The sequence below is a fragment of the Sebastes umbrosus genome, chromosome 23 (genome assembly GCF_015220745.1).
Source record: "Sebastes umbrosus isolate fSebUmb1 chromosome 23, fSebUmb1.pri, whole genome shotgun sequence".
NCBI classification, from domain to species: Eukaryota; Metazoa; Chordata; class Actinopteri; order Perciformes; family Sebastidae; genus Sebastes; species Sebastes umbrosus.
The window spans coordinates 10,965,703-10,985,575 of NC_051291.1; the positions used below are offsets into that span (position 1 = coordinate 10,965,703).

Here is a 19,873-nt window from a genome sequence, read left to right on the forward strand (position 1 = left end):
TGTTTTCCACCTGACCTCCCAAGACCCCTGCCCAGTCGAGTGGAGGCCAAACCAGCCTGAACTGCTCACTGTGGACTGTTTCTCCCATAGGCTCATCTCACATAGAACACAGAGGAAATATGCTATGACAATTCCCGTGAGCCACTCACAGGGATTTTTATAAATCACTGGTGGTGAAAGTCCAGTTTGAGGATGGAAAAGTACTCTCAAAGGAGAAAATGTATAGGAATGATGATGATCATTTCACCATGCTTTTCATACAATTAAGTATATACAACAGCTGGAATCTGAACATGTGGCTCCCTGGTTGAATTGGGATGCTTTGGGGATCTGGATTTGAAAACATGCCAGAACCTAATCAATCAATCAATACTTTTATTGCCATATCAAGCCACAGTTGATTGGAATTTGTCTCGGCGCAGTGCTCATTAAAAACAGACAAAAGCACACACACATATTAAAAAAACATAGAGTACATAGAAGACAACCAGCCCTTGTTGGGAATCTATAATAATATAAAACACCATCATTATTCATCTCTCTCCGTATGGATTATCCCTCTCAAGGTGAACGAGGAGAGAAAGTCATCCTCTATACGGTCCTCATGGAGACGTCGCCCTTGGCAACCAGCTGAGGTCTTTGCATGCATGGAACAAGTCTTGAATCCCCCAATTACAAGCCCTATTATCACATATAATGTGTGTGTGTGCAGCTGTCCTGGGAATTAATTAACCCTCACACACACAGACGCACACACATCATACTACCAGGGGTGGAAGTATTTAGTTTAGTCCTGTTAGGGTACTGTAACAAAGTTGTTTTGTACTTTGAGTATTTTTAAAAAAATCTGTAATTTTTCTTTTACTCAGGTACTTTTTATGAAGTGCTGTACTTTGATTCCTTGCATGCTAAGCCTTATAGGGTAAATTAATCTATATTGGGACAGTTTTTGTAATTAGGAGGTAGGAGGTTAAACCCACAGACTACAGTCTGGGTTTATATTGTTAAACCATGGACTCCAGTCTATGATTAAACCACGGATTAAACAAAGCCCACCCTGTATCTGTGTATACAGTATTGTACAGTATTGACGTTTCCCAGTAAACTTGGACCTACTGTTGTAATGTGAATCTAAACACCTCAGAGCGATACACAATAGGCTTCAGCTAGACAGAACTGACATTCTTGTACAGTAGGCTACAGTAAGTAGTCAGTATCAACAAACAAGTAGAACGAAAGAGAGATGTGTGTATGGGAAACATTTCTAGGGTTGAGTGCTGTGGTGAAAACACATACGGCTCACACAATGACAAAACAGCTTTTCATTTTGGTGGGCAATTGTGACAATTGCACTTACAGTTTAGAGAATGAGTTTCAAAAAATGAGCCAAAGCGATTGAGGAAAAACTGCAAATGTTGAACTGGGAACTAAATGATATGACTGAACTGTGATGAAACACACCAATGCTGGTGTTAATATTGACATTACTTACCAAGTTTATAAAAATAAGTATTTTAATGGGTTGAAAATGGCTCAACATGCCATCTACTGTTTCAAATCAACCCTGAAATCTGAATCCTTGTGGAGAGGTGTGACACTCAAATCTCCCAGCGAGCATCTAATCACGATCAATGTTTGACTTTGAACCATCATGCCCCGATCTGCAGGCTGCATACAAGTGTGTTATTTGAGGTGACGTTACATTTAAGGTTACTCTTCAATGACATGTCAGAGTGGCTGCTGTGAAAAGGGCCTATTCCTTGCTGCGCCACTACATGCACACTTAACATACCAAAACAACATTTTGTTGATCGCCATTGTCAAAGAAAAGTATTAGAATGTAGGGTAATGTGATCAAATTATAAGGCCTACTATTACACACAATTTGGGGGATTTGCATCATTTAGTTTAGCACGCTAGCTATCTGAAGTCTGTTCATAAATATATATATCTTTATTGTCTGTTGACATAGATGTGAGGTGCCTCTTTTTATCAGGTTATCTGAATACACTTCATTTTAAATAGCCCTTTTCTTCAAACAAAATCCTATCCAAAATATACAGAATAATACCCCAATCAGACAAATCAATATCCTTACCTTCAATGATATCTGGGACATGATTTATCCATCACTCCCAGTGCTGACGTCTGGAATCAAATCTGTAAGAACATCTTCTCTATGAGCAACAACATGCAGCTTAAACACTACAAGATAATCCACAGGATACGCCTCACTGGTCACAGGAGGTTCCAGATGGGATTGGTGCAATCTGACATTTGTTCACACTGTACACAAAACACACCTGACAGCTATACCTCCATGCCACCTGGCACTGCGACACCTGGAGAACACTTTGGGACAGAAATCATTACCACACTGTCTACTCACCTGGGCTGCATCCATCCCGCTGTACCCCCTCATTCTCATTACGCACTGGAAAAACCTTCTTCTGGATTATATTTAATTGGAAAAACTCTCTGCCTCCACTATTAATATTATTATTATTATTAGTAATAGTAGTTTGTTTTTAACAATATATATATGTATATATATATATATACATATATATATAATCAAATATAATATATAATACAAATAATAAATAAATAAATATTTACTTTTATATGTTCCCTATTATTATTATGATTATTATGATTATTATTATAATAATTATTATTATTATTTATTGATTTATTGATTTATTTATAGATGTTGAAATTACTTATCAACATTACAATTAACATTTATATGAAAAAATAATTTATTTATTTCTCTCTCCTCCTCTTCTTTCTCCTCCTTCTACCTGCACATGCCTCTGGTCACAGTTATTCACATATGAATATATGACACACTTTCATACATGCACTCAAACACTTACAATACTAATACCCACTAACAAAAACAATCCAAAACCAAGGTAAATAGGAAATAAATAAATAAACAAAAAAAAAGATAGGCCTAAAAGGACACACAACAAACACTAAATAATAAAAAAAAAATAATAAATAAATAAAAAATAAATAAAAAAATAAATAAAATTAAATTAAAAAAATTAAAAAATTAAAAAATAAAATAAAATAAATAGATAAGCTTCAGGGCGGAAATACAATGCTGTCTTTTTATGCTGTCCCAATTATTTACCTGATGTCCCAAAATACCTGAATTCACCCTGTACCTCTGCTTAGTTAAAAAAAAAAAGGTCACATCAACCTTAATTGATTCAGTGCACCACCCGGCCCGCTCGCGCGCTACGTTCAGTGACCCAAATCAAACACACCCAAACACAGGTGCAGGCTGGGTCTGGCTAACAAGCTACATGCTAACACAGGTGTGTTCACCAGCAGAGAGGAGCCTCATTCAGCCCGACATGCATGGAAACCTGGAGGAGCACAGTGGCACAGAGAGAGGAGAGTGGATATATTATGACTATACTATGCATTGAGAATGAAACATGGACGGAAATGGACGAGTAGAGAAGGTGAACCTGCAGCTTCCTGGTGCTCAATGAGACTCACAGAAAGCCAGTCAGACAGGTGAGTACAATAACGAGCAAGCAATGTAGCATCTCTGTGTGCACAAGTCTCTGCAAGCTTAATGCATTCATTTGAGAAAATAAAAAAAAAAAAAATATATATATATATATATATATATATACAAATATATACATATTTATATCTATAAATAGAAATACGTTTATAAATATAAATACCTTTTATATAAATGTAAATTTAAAAAAAAAAAAAATATATATATATATATAAATATAAATATATAAATATATATATATAAATATATAAATATATATATATAAATATATATATATAAATATAAATATATATATAAATATATATATATATATAAATATATATATATATAAATATATAAATATATATATATAAATATATAAATATATATATATATATATATAAATATAAATATATGTATATATAAATATATATATATATATATATATATAAATATAAATATAAATATATAAATATATATATGTTTTTCTGAATTAACGAGATAGGCTACTGCCTGAAGCTCTCATTTACTCAGTGGTGGAATAAGTACAATTTTGAGGTAACTGCAGTGGTGTTAAGTAACTGAGTACATTTACTCAAGTACTGTATTTCAATTTTATGCTAGTTTATACTTCTACTCTACTGCATCACAAAGAGAAATATTGCACTTTTTTACTCCACTATATATATCTGACAGCTTTAATTAGTTACTGTACAGATTAAGATTTTGCCATGAAAACAGTTTATATAATATAACACTGTGCTACAGGTTAAACTATACAACAGTACAGAACATAAGGTAGTTAAACTTTGCTCAACCTCCACCAGCTATCACATTAAATTGCGGCTTATGTGTTAAAGCATCAGTCAATTCCAATAATTATAATATCATATTAATAATTTAAACTCTCTGAAAGGGACAATTCTGCCCAACAAGTATTTTACTTTAATACTTTTAAGTATGTTTTGATGCTAATACTTTTGTACTTTTACTTAAGTAAGATTTTGAATCTTTTATTTGTAGCAGAGTATTTCTACACTGTAGTATTAGTAAGTAAGTAAAAGATCAGAGTACTTCTTCCACCTCTGCATTCACTTGAAAGCTCGATTCCTTTTTTTTTTTTCTCCAAAACTTTTCTCAGAATTACAGAGATCATAATAGTTTATCAAAATAGTTGGTGATTAATTTAATAGTTGACAACTAATCGATTAATCGTTGCAGCTCTACTTTAAAGTAACAACATTTTTAATTGAGTTATACTATTCCCTGCATACTACTTATTGTATGTGCATACACAAACAGCACTCAGTGATATTCTGTAGAAACAGGACTCACCTTTCAGGCTTGTATCGTGTCCGTGGACGTTGTGCTTTGTGGCGGTTTTACCGAAATTGCCAAACAAAAGTTACCATTAATCAAAGCAGCTGGCTTTATATCATAAAACTGTCTTTCATAAATCAAAATCCAATGATAGAAAAACTTCCATATGTCAGTGTGAGATTTGAATTGGCACTCAGGATGTTGCACAGTCATGGATGTTGCTTTTTAACATTCAGGTCATACCTGACAGCCCATCTGTTATTACTACTGACTCACACACACCTCACACACACTTCACCTTACAGAGTGTTTCACATATGAATTGTGTAAGGTGAAGGGGAAAGAGGAGCATTACATTAGATGACATACATTACACATGATGGATGGGGTCGGGCGATACTACATAGATAAAACCAGTCGACAGGTGACAGCAGAGTGCTGGAGCATGCTGTTTAATTAAGTAGCTTACACTACGCATTCTGAAATCACAGTTCTACCCAGTAGAAAAAGACACACAGAGACAGAAGAGACGGAAATGTAAAAGAAGCCATATTGTTGCATTTTGGGGGTATGCTTCGCTGCGATTCAAAGCCTTCTTTGGGATTTTGAGGTCCTCCCAGTATGAATAAGTGTAAATAAACACCGCCAGCTCTGTAGTGTGGTGATACGGACCCCCTCTGTCCAGAAGCCAAGACGCAAAGAGAAAGAAGAACAATACATCATCCTCGTCTGACTCAGTGAGTCCCAGAAGGAAATCTCTCTTTTCTCTAATCTCTTTTTTTCTTTCTGTTTCGTGCTCTCGTTTTCTCGCCCCCTTACAGACACAGATGCATCCTGGGTATTTAGAGTCCTGGACTGACATTCGTACCTGTCTGCAGGCTTAAAAGAAAATTGGTCAACTTATTCTTCAATTAGTAAGTAGGGCTGTGCAATTAAATTAATTGAATTTCAAATTTGGGTATGATTTTTTCCTGTCCAGTAGTGCAAAATGAAACTGATGCAACTCCGTGGAATTTAGCTATTGACTGACACCGATGTGAAAAATTCAAAATACTGTTTCATGACATTCCCTTAAATTGAATCAAGTTAGGAGGAAATGACACCCTCGCTTTGCTTTGTGTTTTATTTCAACAAATCTGACTTTTTGGTGACATCAGGTGAGGAAGATACAGTTCTCCTCAAAGCCCGGTATTATCAATCTAAATCTTTCTGTCATGTTGCTACTGGTGATATCATCCAGCGAGAGGTGACTCAGATAGTAGAGCGTGCGTCATCAGGCGTCTGGATTTCCCCCGCACGTGTCTCACAATGCAGCGAAATCTCTGACAGAGCATCATAGTTCAATTAGTGTACATATACGTGGCTAATATTTGATTGATATATTAATATAATAAACATGGCACCTTTTGTCTTAATGATGTTGCAGAACTGCGTCGGTAAATCATGAAACATTCGCCATGAAAAATGTGATTCAAGTCAGTATTTCATCAAAAATAATGAATACGATTAATAATTCATCACCTTCACTGTGCAACGGCTGGCGTTGACTATACACTCATTAGTCGTGAATGTGCTTTGCTGTCATGAATGGCACCCTGAGTTATGGCTGTAATTGTCACATCTAAATGTTTGCACTATTGTGAATTATATCAGTCTGTATCAATATCATCAGTCATTATAAGAACCTCAGCGCTGACACTGACATGTACACAAGGTCTATGTTCTTTACATATTCCTGACTATTTAGCATATATAAGCACAATATACACAATTAATATAGGGTATTATAATACACTATAATGTGGTTGTAAGCAGACATAAACATTGTATACATTTTCACCCAATTTTACTGTTAACGGGCCATTAAATAGGCTTTATCTGTTGCTATAAGCACCATAGATGTGGGTCAGTATGGGCCTACTATGTTATAAAAGTGAAAGCGAAACTTAAAAGCAACACGTTCTAACATTACGTTTTGAATACAAACAAAAATGTTTCTTTAGATTGAGGCAACACAACTACAACTTTGATAAAACCTACTATTGGATGTAGTAGGCCCCTACTGACCCACATCTATGGTGCTTATAGCGACCGATCGTGCCTATCTAATGGCCTGATAACAGTCGAATCAGCTGAAATTTGCAACTATAACTCCCCTTATGAAACATCATGTATGAACAGTTCAAACATCTTGTCAATGGTTTATGTATAAAATTTATATTTTTCCATAGCTTTTAACCATATCACATGGTCTTCATCAGCTGCTTTAGTCAAAACAGATGAGAAGTCCTAAAAGCTTTTATGGATGTAATCAGCATGTCAACCATAAGATCTAAGTCTTGAAACTGTTTTATATCTATGATGTCAACAGATCCGTTTCCATGACAACAGAGGGAAGTCCATCCATTCATGAAGACCATGTGATCTGGTTGAAAACTCTGGAAAAAGCAAGTACTGTAAGTGGCCCTTGAGTTAGTTTTGTTCCGTCAAAGCGGGGTCACTTTAGTATTTCTCTGAGACGTTTCTGTGACACTGCCTGTGAAACATGCTTAAAATAGACTGGATCTAATTTTATTTTGGCACTCCTGTGTGTGCGAAGGAAACGCTCCCATCATGCATTGTGTTCCTCAAAGGACTCCTTTGTGAATTTACGAGGGCATTAACCCGCAGTGTCCGTTTCATTGCAACACAATAAATTGCTCGTTAAAGCTAATTCTCATTCAACAGATATTGATTTGGTCTGAGTGAGACTGTAATTACATCGTATTACTTACACCGTGATGGACCGCGGGGTGGCAACGCTGGGCTCTGCTAACCTCTCCTCATGCTGCCGATGCAAAAAACTAATGGTGATAAGCTACATGTAATGTTAGTTATCTGGCTAGATTTCAAGGTGTACACATACACTGTAAAACACTGCAATTAAAAAAAGTGCTGTGATAAGCTGTTTGTTAGCAGAAGGGGACGGATAAAATCTGGCTGTCCAAACAAACTTAAGGCTTAGTTCAGAGTTCTGGCTTTTAGTACAGCTGCAGTTTGTATTTACTTTTTGTAATTAGCCTCAGAAGTGGGCTGAGTGGGACTTTAAGAACACACAGAGAGGCAGACTGTTTTTGTGATACTGGCATCTTCATCGTCAAGCCGAAGTCATGCAGAAAAACTCTCGATACTGTCGATCAAAATAAGATTTTACATTCATTTACACATTGTTTGGTGGATAACATTTCCCCTACATACCAATAACAAGATGTCTCAGACTCAAGACAAGATCCTACATCATCTCCGCTGTAGTTAAACTGCGTGAAAAATGTAAAGATATCAGCTTTAAGAGTGTTTCTCCTTTTCTTTCCATCTGTACTTGCTGGTCCAGGGATTCAGAGATCATTTTAACCATAGTTTCCTAACCTGAACGACATTTTTGTTTCGACATTTTCACATTTTGTTCCCCCCCAACAGTTTTATCAACCTGTACTGAAGCAAATGCCAAGACTTCCATAATCCCTTAACTGAATTACACGAAGAGATACTGAGATGATTCAATCTAAAAAAGCAGCAGAATCACATTACACAGTATTTATATCTGATTTACTACCGACCTTTCCTGCTGTATACATTAAAATAACCACAGTGATGCACTAAAATAGGTTGTTTATCATCATTTTTACAGCAGCTACAGATCCAGTGTGTGTCTGTGTGTCATTCACAACAATGTATAGATTCTTTCGTTGTTTGTTTAAAATCCTGTGCATGCCATAGATACATTAGATTGAATTTTGAGCATACAAACAACTCCCATAACGGCCGTCAAGAACACATAATGAATGACCTTTGTGTAAATGTCATGACGTTAACATAGATCTCGAGGATGACATTAAACTGTTAAATATACACTTAGGATTAACTTCTGTTTTTCCTCAGAGAAGGTTAATTACTGTCTCATTCTGTAATGTTTGCTATAGGAAGAAATAAGAAGTCACCATGGTGATGTGGTTTAGCTTGAATAACACAGTCATGAGTAAAACAAACGTATATTCTGTTTTAAATGAGCTGAAATAGGCCAAAATTGGCGCCTACCAACCAGAAAAAACATCAGTAAACCGCCCAATGAGTGCACTGATCTGTGAGCTGCCCTCTGGAAGGGGTTTGTTGAGCAGATAGATGCATGAGAGCATGACATATGTGGGTTTTGTTGTTGAGTGTTCATGCATGTTATATTAAACTAACAAATAAACAAATAAATGAGAGCGCTCTTTTTGCATTTATCTGGACAGCGGCCGACCCGGCAGATCACGCTGATGGACGACAATTGCAGGACGTTTCTCTCCCACCGTGGAGGTTCGGCCGACTGGGCTACCGTCCAGCTCAGCGGGAGTGAACGGAGGCGCCTACCTCGCCTTATCTGCCCAGGTAAATCAAATAAACCAACAAACTGGACTGCTGAGAGAGAGAGAAAGAAAGTTTTGGCTCCTGTGAATGGATCTCTTAGCACAAGGTTGTTCTTTCACTTAAAATCCAAATAACACAGTTATGTTCAGAATCTCAAGGCTAACACTTCTTTTAAACTCTTTTTTGTAAAACTCAAATCCACGAAAAGTAGATGTAGAAAAGAAATAATCTGTTTTTACCTGCAGCCAAAATCTGTAACTTTTCTCATATTGTTGTTGCCGAACTATATTAATGCCGATCGAGCCGTTCTCTTTGCTCGATCCAGCTATCAAGCGCTGTCAACTTAAACACAAACATGTTGTTTACCTTATTGGTGTAGAGATTTGAGGTCCTCACGTTACATATTGGCTTGCTGCTCTTCCACTTCCTTTTGTAACACAGCGCGTCCTCAGTGAGGATTTCTTTTTTGGGATTTTCTTTTATTCCACAGGGTTACTGTGCATACTCTGAGATATAGTATTCACTACATCACCTGCTATTTCTTTGCTGGCTGCGAAGCTTTTGTGGTGGATGTTTGTTATCGTTGGAGTGGCGGACTGAGGCTGTCTGAAAATAGAAAGGGCACCAGCGTGCAGAAAGTTTTCTAGCATGTAGAGCAGCCTATATTGCACTGCATCACATTTTCTCCACTGGAAGGGCACTGTAGTGGCTAAGCCTAAACTGTCTGCATAGACAGGCTAATTGAATTGAAGTTATTTCTAGTGAAATAACAGAGTTCAACTTCTGCTTCTTTGACTTTGATAGAATATTTATCGCTCACCGTTCATGGTCTTCAACGTGTTACGTGCAAGAATCCATAACGATTGTCCATAAATCTCCATACAACAACACAGCTTTCACCTAGTGTGGCGTGGTGGTCAAAAAACGAATTATGATCCTCCGTCCAGCAGCACCTGTCACCTGAGTGAAAATTCCTACTTCCTACCTATATTGTACTTGACCCAAAGCACAAGAGTGACACCTACTGGACCACTTAGGTGTCCTACATACATTTGACTCAAGAAATGGCACCTACAGTTGCCCTAGAATCACATTTTCTCCACTGGAAGGGCACCCTAGAGGGCACTTTATCACATTTTCTCTACTGGAAGGGCACCCTATAGGGCACTTTATCATGTTTTATCTACCATAGGGGCATCCAAGAGGGCAAAGTCCGCAGTTCCTTCCTCTCCTGAACACATCATATCCTCTGTTGTGCCTCCCGTCTTTGCATTCCTCTCACATATTGCAGGACAGCTTGCAGAGAAACCCGCCTGATGGGCCGGGGTGGCAGCTGTGATGAGAGTCTGATGGGTGATCGACTGTGGCACTTTATTACCTGAAGGGGCGTGTTCAGCTCATCTCAGTGTGCTCAATCAATGTAAATCTGTCCGGCCGGGGAATTTATGTCCGACATGATGAAGTGCTTGGCTTTAGTGTGCTGCATTAATTTGACGGAGGCTGCGATGTAGTCAACGACACCACTTTCAACTCGTTGCCAAGAATAATACATAACTCACACAAACACACTTTGTCCAGTGCTTCAGTGTCTATTTCAAAGAACTCTGAGTTATGCATCTCCTTACATTACAGTATTTATTTGAATTTTTTTTTGTCATGAGTACTTTCCCACAGAACGTGAATATTACATGACGAAAAAGCGTTTTTTTTGGAACAATTTAAATTTTCTGAGCTCTTGCAACACGAATAAAGGCATCAACCAGTCACGTTGTGCGGAACAGGTTGAGTTGTGCCTATAGTTATGAAACGACAACACAGAGGCTCCGCAGTATGTACCAATATGGCAAACTTTATTACTCTTTTCAACCTTGACAAAGATCCACTCCTTCCGTTCTTACCTTTCACAATAAAAGCCCTAGACTGATAGTATACGCAGGTGAGTAGTTCGCATTTTCCTGTCGTTTATTCGTCACGTCCCCGGTGTGTAAAGATCATAAAGGTTGGAGAAGCTTGTGACTGGAAGGTTGCCGATTGGACCCCAGTTTATTAATCACATTGAACTAAGTGTTAAAGTGTGATGTAAAAACAAAACTTCAATCTTCAAATGATATTCCCCCAGAATATTTCACATCAGATTTTCTGAGAAATTTGAGTTAATACGTGCCTGTTATTATCAATTTAGACTTTGTAATTGTGTATCTCGATATATGATTTCCTCACGATACGATTCCATTGAAATACGATAAATTATCCTACTGAATTATTGTCCAGCTATAATTTATTTTCTTTTCCCCCTCTTCACATTTGTGTAAATGAATCTCTACCCTTGTTTCAGTTCATCAGACCCACCACAGCGCTGTGCCAGTGCTCTCCTCTTTTAGTAAAAAACGCCAGCTGACCAAATGCTTTAGCTGAGAACCAGTTGCCATGGCGACGCCTCCTCCCTGCCCGGCGGATGTCTGGGTAGCCCCATTGTAAAAGTGTGTGTGTCGGAGAGAGAGAGTGAAAGAGAGAGACCATGACTCTGAATCAGAGAAACAATAAAATAACCCTGGCTTATTTACAAGTACTATATACTGCACACCACTTATCGTATAGTAATATCTTATTGCAGTGTTACAAACAAATAAAAGCACAGGGGAAATACTATATCTGTCTCACAGGAGGTAGTATTGTTTGTGCGAGGCCATTGCAAAAGTCTGAAACATTTAGCTTCAAACACTACCCTCTTCTTCATTTGTAAAAAAACAAAATCAGGTGCAAGCAAGACATATCTTAAAATGTGTGGCCTTCCAAAATAGGTAAGAAACAAACCCGTGAAGGGAGAAACCCAAAACTCACGGTGTATATCATTGCCTTGTTGTCGCTGGCTTTTCACTGACTTTGACCTTGGTTGCTTAGTTACATGAAGTCAAGAAAAGCTGACTGATTAAATACATTTTAGTCTCCTGGAAGAGGGACAAAAACAACACGATATGTCAAAGCTGCACTGAGAAAGCGTTCTTCTTATATTTAGCTTCTACTATGCGAGTGTGAATTATCAAAAACATGTTCACCTTCAACTTCATACTGTCACACATGCATCTCTTGTGAATTTGTTGATCCTCGTCCCCTTTGTGCATGTCTGTATTTGTGTGTGTGTGTGTGTGTTGAGTTTCTTGTGATGCCCTGCTGCGCTGTGAAGCGGAGGTTTACTCTAACAAATGGTCTCTGCTGGATTAACTGCAGTAAGAGCTCTCCTGCAGTTTTGCGTGGCCTGAAGTCAACTCGCCCAAAGAGTGCATACGGGTAGTAGGAGGAGATGAGGAAGCGCGAGTGGGCTGTTGTTGTCATCATACCTGTGACCTCCTGATTCATCCTCACCTTACAAAGATGTTTCCCATCAGCACACTTCCTCTCTGGCTTTCAGGTAGTTAAACAGATATCATATGTGGTTACCAGTATTTCTTTTTAAATACTCAACCACAATTATATTTCTGTGTTGGGCCCACAGTGCAGATCAAATCACATCCAACCACATATTGGAGGTGAAACAAGACAAACAATTGATCTTCTGCGGTATAGAGGTCATATTTATTCCCACTATATTCCCACCGCAGCCCCCTTGTTCTGATTACACAGACGGGGAAGACGGTGGTCTGTTATTTTTTATATTATCTGTTATTTGGACGAGACGCAGCAAGAGATTGTTTATGAAATATGTTTGCGATGTCGAGGTCTTGGCTCATAAAAAGCCAGAGAGCAACATTATCAAACACACACACTTCATAACAGAGATTAAATCAACCGTCTCTATGGTGAAGCTCACAGCAACAAAACACTCACACACCAAGTCGTCCAGCTCGACATCGCTAACACTCACATGTATTATCAATTAACTTACAGGAGAACAGCATTTAGTGTAAGGGTTGTGTTTAAATTGCACTTCCCCTGAGCTCTTTTTAGCGTCTTTTAGCTCTTGGTTTTACGACCCACAGCTTTAGGAAGGAAACATGGAGTGTGACGCCTGAAAATCGTAACGCAACGATGCTGCCAGGGGTTAGAGACCGGCTGGTGGACATAGTGGAGCTTTCAGTGGACTATTCAATCAATGGGATTGAGTAATATTTCTTCTATATTCATTCATCCTTTTTCAGCGCCAGATATTAAACTGTTTCATTGCTCGCCAGCATTTTGTGTAACACTGGGTGTGATCCAACCACGAGCTCATTCCTTAATACCAGTTTTCGTCATATCATGTCCAATTCTACCCCTGAGTCTCTGCCTACACAGACTGAAGCCTACTTTCTTACCCTGACCTTGTGCTGCTGACTCACTCTTTCACAGAGCCTCTTTGTTACTAAATCACCACTTTCTCACATAGAAAATAGGACTGAGAGTTTACCGGATTAGTTAAGAAGAAAAATAGTGTTGTACATGTGAATCAAGTATCAAGTTACGTTTGAGAACAAGATGACAAGAAGTATCGCTAGTGTTCCTCATCATTAGCTAACCTATTGTACCGTGATTAATGTGCCACGGGTGTTTGGTTTTGAGCTGAAAAAATAGTTTTTACAAAACTAGAAGACGGATATTTTTCTTGGCAAGGGGAAGCCAGTAAAATGAAAAAAAACACTAAGGTAATCTTTTTTCACCCAGACAGACAGGAAGTCACACACGGAGCCGATAGATGAATAGATTCTGAAAGACGGCGTCCTTGCCGCCCCACGTCTCAGATTTGGTCTCACAAAGTTGACAAGCTGCCACCAACCCCGTAGTCTTCGATCAATAACACCGCCGCCTGAGCTCCGTCTCTGTCGGATGGAGGCTCTGTCTGTTTACCGGTCCATCTTTACTGTCTTTGACTGTGAGTCTGGGAAAATAAAGCACACATAGCCGGGCAGACAGATGGCGAGACGTGTCCGCAATCAATATTTAATGTGAGGTAGAGGTAGTTAGAATGAAGTCATTTTGGTTGCCTTATTGTTCTCAGATATACAGTAAGTACATGTCATGTTCCTTGGACTAACCTGTAGACTACTGTCGACTTCATATTATGTGTTTTAGACCATCTTTAACCATAAATTAAGGAAGAAATAACTGCTGCATTGAGTTATTCACTATAGACTCTCTGTTTCCTTGAGCTAATCCATCCTGTAGTCAGCATTTTTTCTTCAGTTTCTGTGAACCAGCAGAAAATGTTTAAGCATCAAATAACTAAATGCACATCGACAGCAGCAGTTCCCACAGCAGCGCACTCTTAAATCGTCATTTGGGACGACATGAGAGATGCTTTATATCAGAAACTATGTCACACTACTTGCTTTAAATGAATGGCTCTCATCGTTTTAGGTTTTTATGTTACCACGAAAAAAATCTGTGAATGTGCTTATTGAAAAAAAATCAGTCACACAAAATAAAAATTAAGTTATAAAAATGCCGTGCCAGATGGCATTTAGGAAGAAAAAACAACTTACAAAAAAACCTTCTCTCCCATCAGTAATGTAACATTTCCTGTGAAAAAGGAAACCTAATTAGCATATTGCTTTTTAGTTACAATCATTTTTCTCCTCACGTTCTATTGAATGAAGCAAATTATTTGGAGCTGCGATTGCCTTAACAGCATCTCATTTATTATGAATTATGGTGGACAGTGCGGCCGAAAACACCACAACGTTTAGAAGAGTGGAAGCAAACAACAACGAGATGAAACATTAGTCGAATAATAGATGAGTCGATCGAAAGAAAAATAATCGCCAACTATTTTGGTAATCGATTAACTGTTAAAGTAATTTTTCATGCAAAAAAGGCAAAAAAATGCTGTTTTCTCATCTCAATATGGAGATTTCCTGCTTTTCTCCGTTTTATATCATATTAAATTGAATATCTTTTAACGTGAAAATAATGCATTAATGCAATCAATCCTTTAGAAGTTTTAGTGGGCTCAGTTTTAAAGCTAGAGTGAAGATACTGGTATCATACGAAATAAAAAAAACCTAAAGAATCCATCGGTACCAACCATGTCATACTAGCATGTCATGAAGGAGGCAAAATAACGCTCTAAATTAAGGCTAAATTTTGGCGAGGAAAAACTGTCATGGCCATTTTCAAAGGGGTCCCTTGACCTCTGACCTCAAGATATGTGAATGAAAATGGGTTCTATTGGGTACCAACAAGTCTCCCCTTTACAGACATGCCCACTTTATGATAATCACATGCAGTTTGGGGCAAGTCATAGTCAAGTCAGCACACTGACACACTGACAGCTGTTGTTGCCTGTTGGGCTGCAGTTTGCCATGTTATGATTTGAGCATATTTCTTTATGCTAAATTCAGTACCAGTTGTCATTGTTTTGTGTTGTTAATTGATTTCCAATAATAAATATAAACATACATTTTGCATAAAGCAGCATATTTGCCCACTCCCGTGTTGATAAGAGTATTAAATACTTGACAAATCTCCCTTTAAGGGACATTTTGAACAGATAAGAAATGTGTGATTAGGTTGCAATTAATCGCAATTAACTATTTTAATCGATTGACAGCCGTACTAACAAGACATTTAATGACACCACCTTGGACTTTAGACATTTTTCACTATTTTCTGACATTTTATAGACCAAACAATAATCGATTCATCTAGAAAATAAACGGTAGATTAATCAAAAAGTTATTCAGTTTATACAATATGGTCCTTTTCAAAAAGCCGGGTATTGGAATGAAACTGATGAGCTCCACAGATAAATCTGACCTAGATAACTAATAATAATAACTTCCTGATATTTTTTTAAGCCAATCTCAAATGATGTCACTGTAATACTTAACATCACACACATCTTCCATCATTGGTTGCTCTGGAAATAGTTTTTACTGTAAGACTTGAATCGTAAGAGTTATCACAAAACTGGCCAAACAGCTCTCCCGGGTAGAGGATGAGGTGTTCTGAATCTGAAAGTTGACATAATAGAATAAGTCATCCACAGAGAAGAGAGGGGAATAAATTTGGAGAGCTTTTCTTCTATCCAGCCTCTATTGATTCTCCTCCTTCCTGTGAGGAAGGCCTGACCAGAAAGTAGTCATGAATAAATCATGGGGCAGCAAAGCATGAAAGAAAAATTGAAATGAGGACTCAAATGTCTAAAGGTGAACAGATAGAGCGAGATCTGCTAACTTCTCTTTTTCTACTGTACACACTCGAGAGAGGACTTTCCCAGACAGACGGGCTGCTGCAGTTTTGTTCTCCCTGATTCGATGGGATCACCACGGCCAGATCTGTCTATGACGGATTGATTGAAAAAGTTGGGCGATCGTTTCTATTTTCCTATTTTTACTTGAGATCGCTGATAGCTTTTTAAATAATAGAACCTTTAAGCTTTTTGCAAGCAATAAGGTTAAAGTAACTTGAATAAACTTCTATAAAAGAGTGTGAGCAATTCGGAGTAGAACTCGGAAACTATTTCACTTAGGAACTTCAAATATGGTATGATGGTTGACAGTGTGGTCTAGTTGTGTCTTTTTGGGGTTTACAAGTCCAGGGTGCCCAAAAATTCTTGACATTTTGGCCAAAAACTGTGATTTTTTTTCGACTTCAATTTCGTTTCCGGAGTAGAACTTGAAAACTCATTCAGCTCAGAGCCCAGCGGGGCCTCCAGCAGCAACCAGACCCAGATCCAACTAATACGACTATATCACAGCATCGTTTTCCATTTAACATTATTATCTTATCTTAAATATCACAACCCAAATCATATCCATAACGTTAACTATACTCTTATGGAGCGCACAGCAAAGTTTTGTGGTATCAAATCCATCAAAAGGTTTGGAATTAAGGATTTAAAATCCATGCTGCTCCACCAGAAACACCTCTAAATGCACAGTAAGGTGCAGATTTTAGAGATTATTTTTTTATAACGTCTTAGTTCTGATAGTAAGTTAATTAAAATTAGGGCTGCACAATTAATCGCGATCACGATTTTGGATCCCCGCAATTAAATGAACATGATCGACTGCGATATTGACGTTTAAATTTGCAGTGCAGGGGAGCTGTCATGTCTGTAAATTACTCATTTTGCCCGTATTGCACTGAATTCAGGTGAAGAAGTCTTATTTTGATGCAAAGATTTGAAGTAATGTAACATAACATGGAAGTGAAAGCAAAAAGCAGTGGTCTGTTTTATTAAAGGTGAAAGTGCAATAAAAAAAATTTGTCCTTCAAAGAATATAATAATGAAATAATCGTGATCTCAATATCGGCGTATAGGAAAAAACAATTGTCGATCATCCCTTTAATCATCGATATCCGATCACCAGTCGTCACGAGCCCGTTGTTTGAGCAGAGTTGCCATTTAAACGTTTGTTCTGAGGCAGTCCCACCATCCGTGCTGGTTGATGGGACTGGGGTCTTCCATGTTGTAGCGCTGGTGAGGTTATTGACAGTGAGATTGCCCACTGCAGCTGACCTTTGCTTCTCCATACGTCATTCTGCCGTTAATGAGGAGGAAGTCGATTTCATCCCATTCCCAGAGGTGTGTGTTTTAAATTGGTGAGCTGTGATTTCCTGCAGAAAGCATGAACCGCAGCCGGCGGTTTGGATCAGGGATCTCTGTCAGTGGACCGAGAGGTTGATAGTTTAACGTCCAAAAAACGTGTAAAAAAAAAAAGTAGCATCAGTATCCATTCATATATGTTAGTCTGGTCACTGTAGGGCTGGGTGGGAGGCACAGGGTGTAAATCCACCAGAATGAGCCCGACCCCGGTCTAATGCCGCCACGGGTCGATGGGAGTCTGACCTGCCGTGATTAAGTGGGAAATGTTCAGGGCTTTAAAATGCATTTAGCTTTCTTCCTGCTGTGTTCGTGGATGCTCTCGAGGGAATGACCTTCCACCTCTGGAGGAGATGACTTTGAAGCCCATGTTGTCCTGAGGATTCAGCGCTATAGGCCTCAATTTGAAATTGCAAATCCAATCGCTGGCAACCACAACATTGAAAGCTGTCACCAGTTATTCAAATGGCAACATCCTGGTTTCTTATTGGCTTTTTACTTGCCTCTAGAGAAAAGAAAAAAAAATGGTGCAATGCTAAACTAAGCTAAGCTAATTGCCTTCTGGCTCTACATTATAGCTCTATAGTTTATGCACAGACATGAGAGTGGTATTGATATTCTCATGGAACTCCTGGCAAAAAAAAGCAAATAAGCATATTTTCCAAATGTCTACTTTATGAGGGAATAGTATGATATTGTTTTTTTTGTGTATCTTCAAAGCAGGCATATTATATTAGACTGGAGCCTCTTTTAAAGCCAATACATTGAAAGCTGTCGCCAATTATTCAAATGGCAGGATCCTGGTTTCTAATTTACTTTTGCTTGCCTCTAGAGAAAAAGAAATTAGTGAGCTTCTCCTCTTATAGTCTTTATGAAGCTAATTTCCTTCTGGCTCTACATTGTAGCTCTTAACTCACAGACATGAGAGCGGTATTGATATTCTAGTCTAACTCCTGGCAGAAAAAGCAAATACGCATATTTGCAAAATACTTTAAAGGTACAGTGTGTAGGATGGTGGCATCTAGTGGTGTGGTTGCAGATCGCAACCAACTTAATACCCCCTCCGCTCACCCCTCCCTTTCCAAGACTGCGGTAACGTGAGCCGCCGAGTGCAAAACCGTGATAACGCCATTAGCCTCGCTCAGAGGCTGTCCATACCATAATAACACTACTTTAGGAGCAACAGAAGTCAGACGGCGGCTGACGTTACCACGGTTTTGCATGCTGCGGCTCACGTTACCGCAGTTTCACAAGTGTGTAGGAGAATAACGGTGGCCTTCAGGTAACGTAAAAACACGAAAGGCTCTCTCTAGAGCCGGTGTTTGGTTTGTCCGTGTTTGGTTACAGTGTCGCAATACATCGGGATATATTGAATCGTAACCCCCGTATCATGATGCGTATCGTATCACCTATTATTAATGTTATATTCCATTTCTGCTGATAGATCCCCCGAAATGTTCCACACTGTTCCTTTAAGAGGGGATATTTTTAATGATCTTTTTGTGCATCTTTAAAGCTTTAGACTGCAGCATCTTTAAAGCCTAACAAAGCCTGCAGACAGTGGGGGGCTCCCTCTTGGTTTCTATTCCAACGCCTCCAGCCACTTCCACATCCTCCTTCATATACCTTCCTCTCCATTTAATCACACAGGTGAGCGGAAAAAAAAGGAAGGGAAGGAGTATCTCCTCTATAGGGAGACTAAATGAAATGTATGGGGGTTGAAATGGTGAGAGAGTGTTGCTACAGATGAGTTAGGAGACACACAAGCAGTCTCAAAACTATGAGGTTACATGCACGTGTGTCATCATGGCATAATATCCACGTGATATTGAATTGCACAAATGCATCTGTGCTGTTTAAAATGAATACATCAGGCTGCTGTCACTGTCATCCTCTCCTCAATTACATCTTTCCTCAGAGTTATTGCACCCATTGGGATACGTGGTTTTGCGATGTGGTTTCGGCGTGCATAAACATGGGCTGAGCCAGAGATTCAGACCACCAACAGCCAAATGATGTATTTTGGAGTGTTTTAAAGGGTTTAAAATCACGCAGTCGGTTCTAGGTGACTGTGATGGGAATTGTGGCTCAAAGTCGATTTTCCCTTATTGAATCAAACT

The 19,873-nt window shown here is 38.5% G+C and overlaps 1 protein-coding gene across 11 annotated transcripts in view; it reads left to right on the top strand.

The window, feature by feature from the left end:
* Nucleotides 1-3,063: 3,063 nt before the first annotated feature.
* The window catches only part of ppfia2 (PTPRF interacting protein alpha 2), a 226,225-nt gene continuing 209,415 nt past the window's right edge, over nt 3,064-19,873 (top strand). For 4 of the 11 annotated variants that reach the window (XM_037759970.1, XM_037759973.1, XM_037759980.1 and 1 more), the window contains exons 1-3: nt 3,066-3,534; nt 7,218-7,302; nt 9,118-9,253. The gene's annotated coding sequence lies outside the window, so the exon portion shown is untranslated. Of the gene's footprint in view, nt 3,535-7,217; nt 7,303-9,117; nt 9,254-19,873 lie in introns of all 11 variants that reach the window. The other 7 variants (XR_005205435.1, XM_037759972.1, XM_037759967.1 and 4 more) reach the window with 5 other exon arrangements.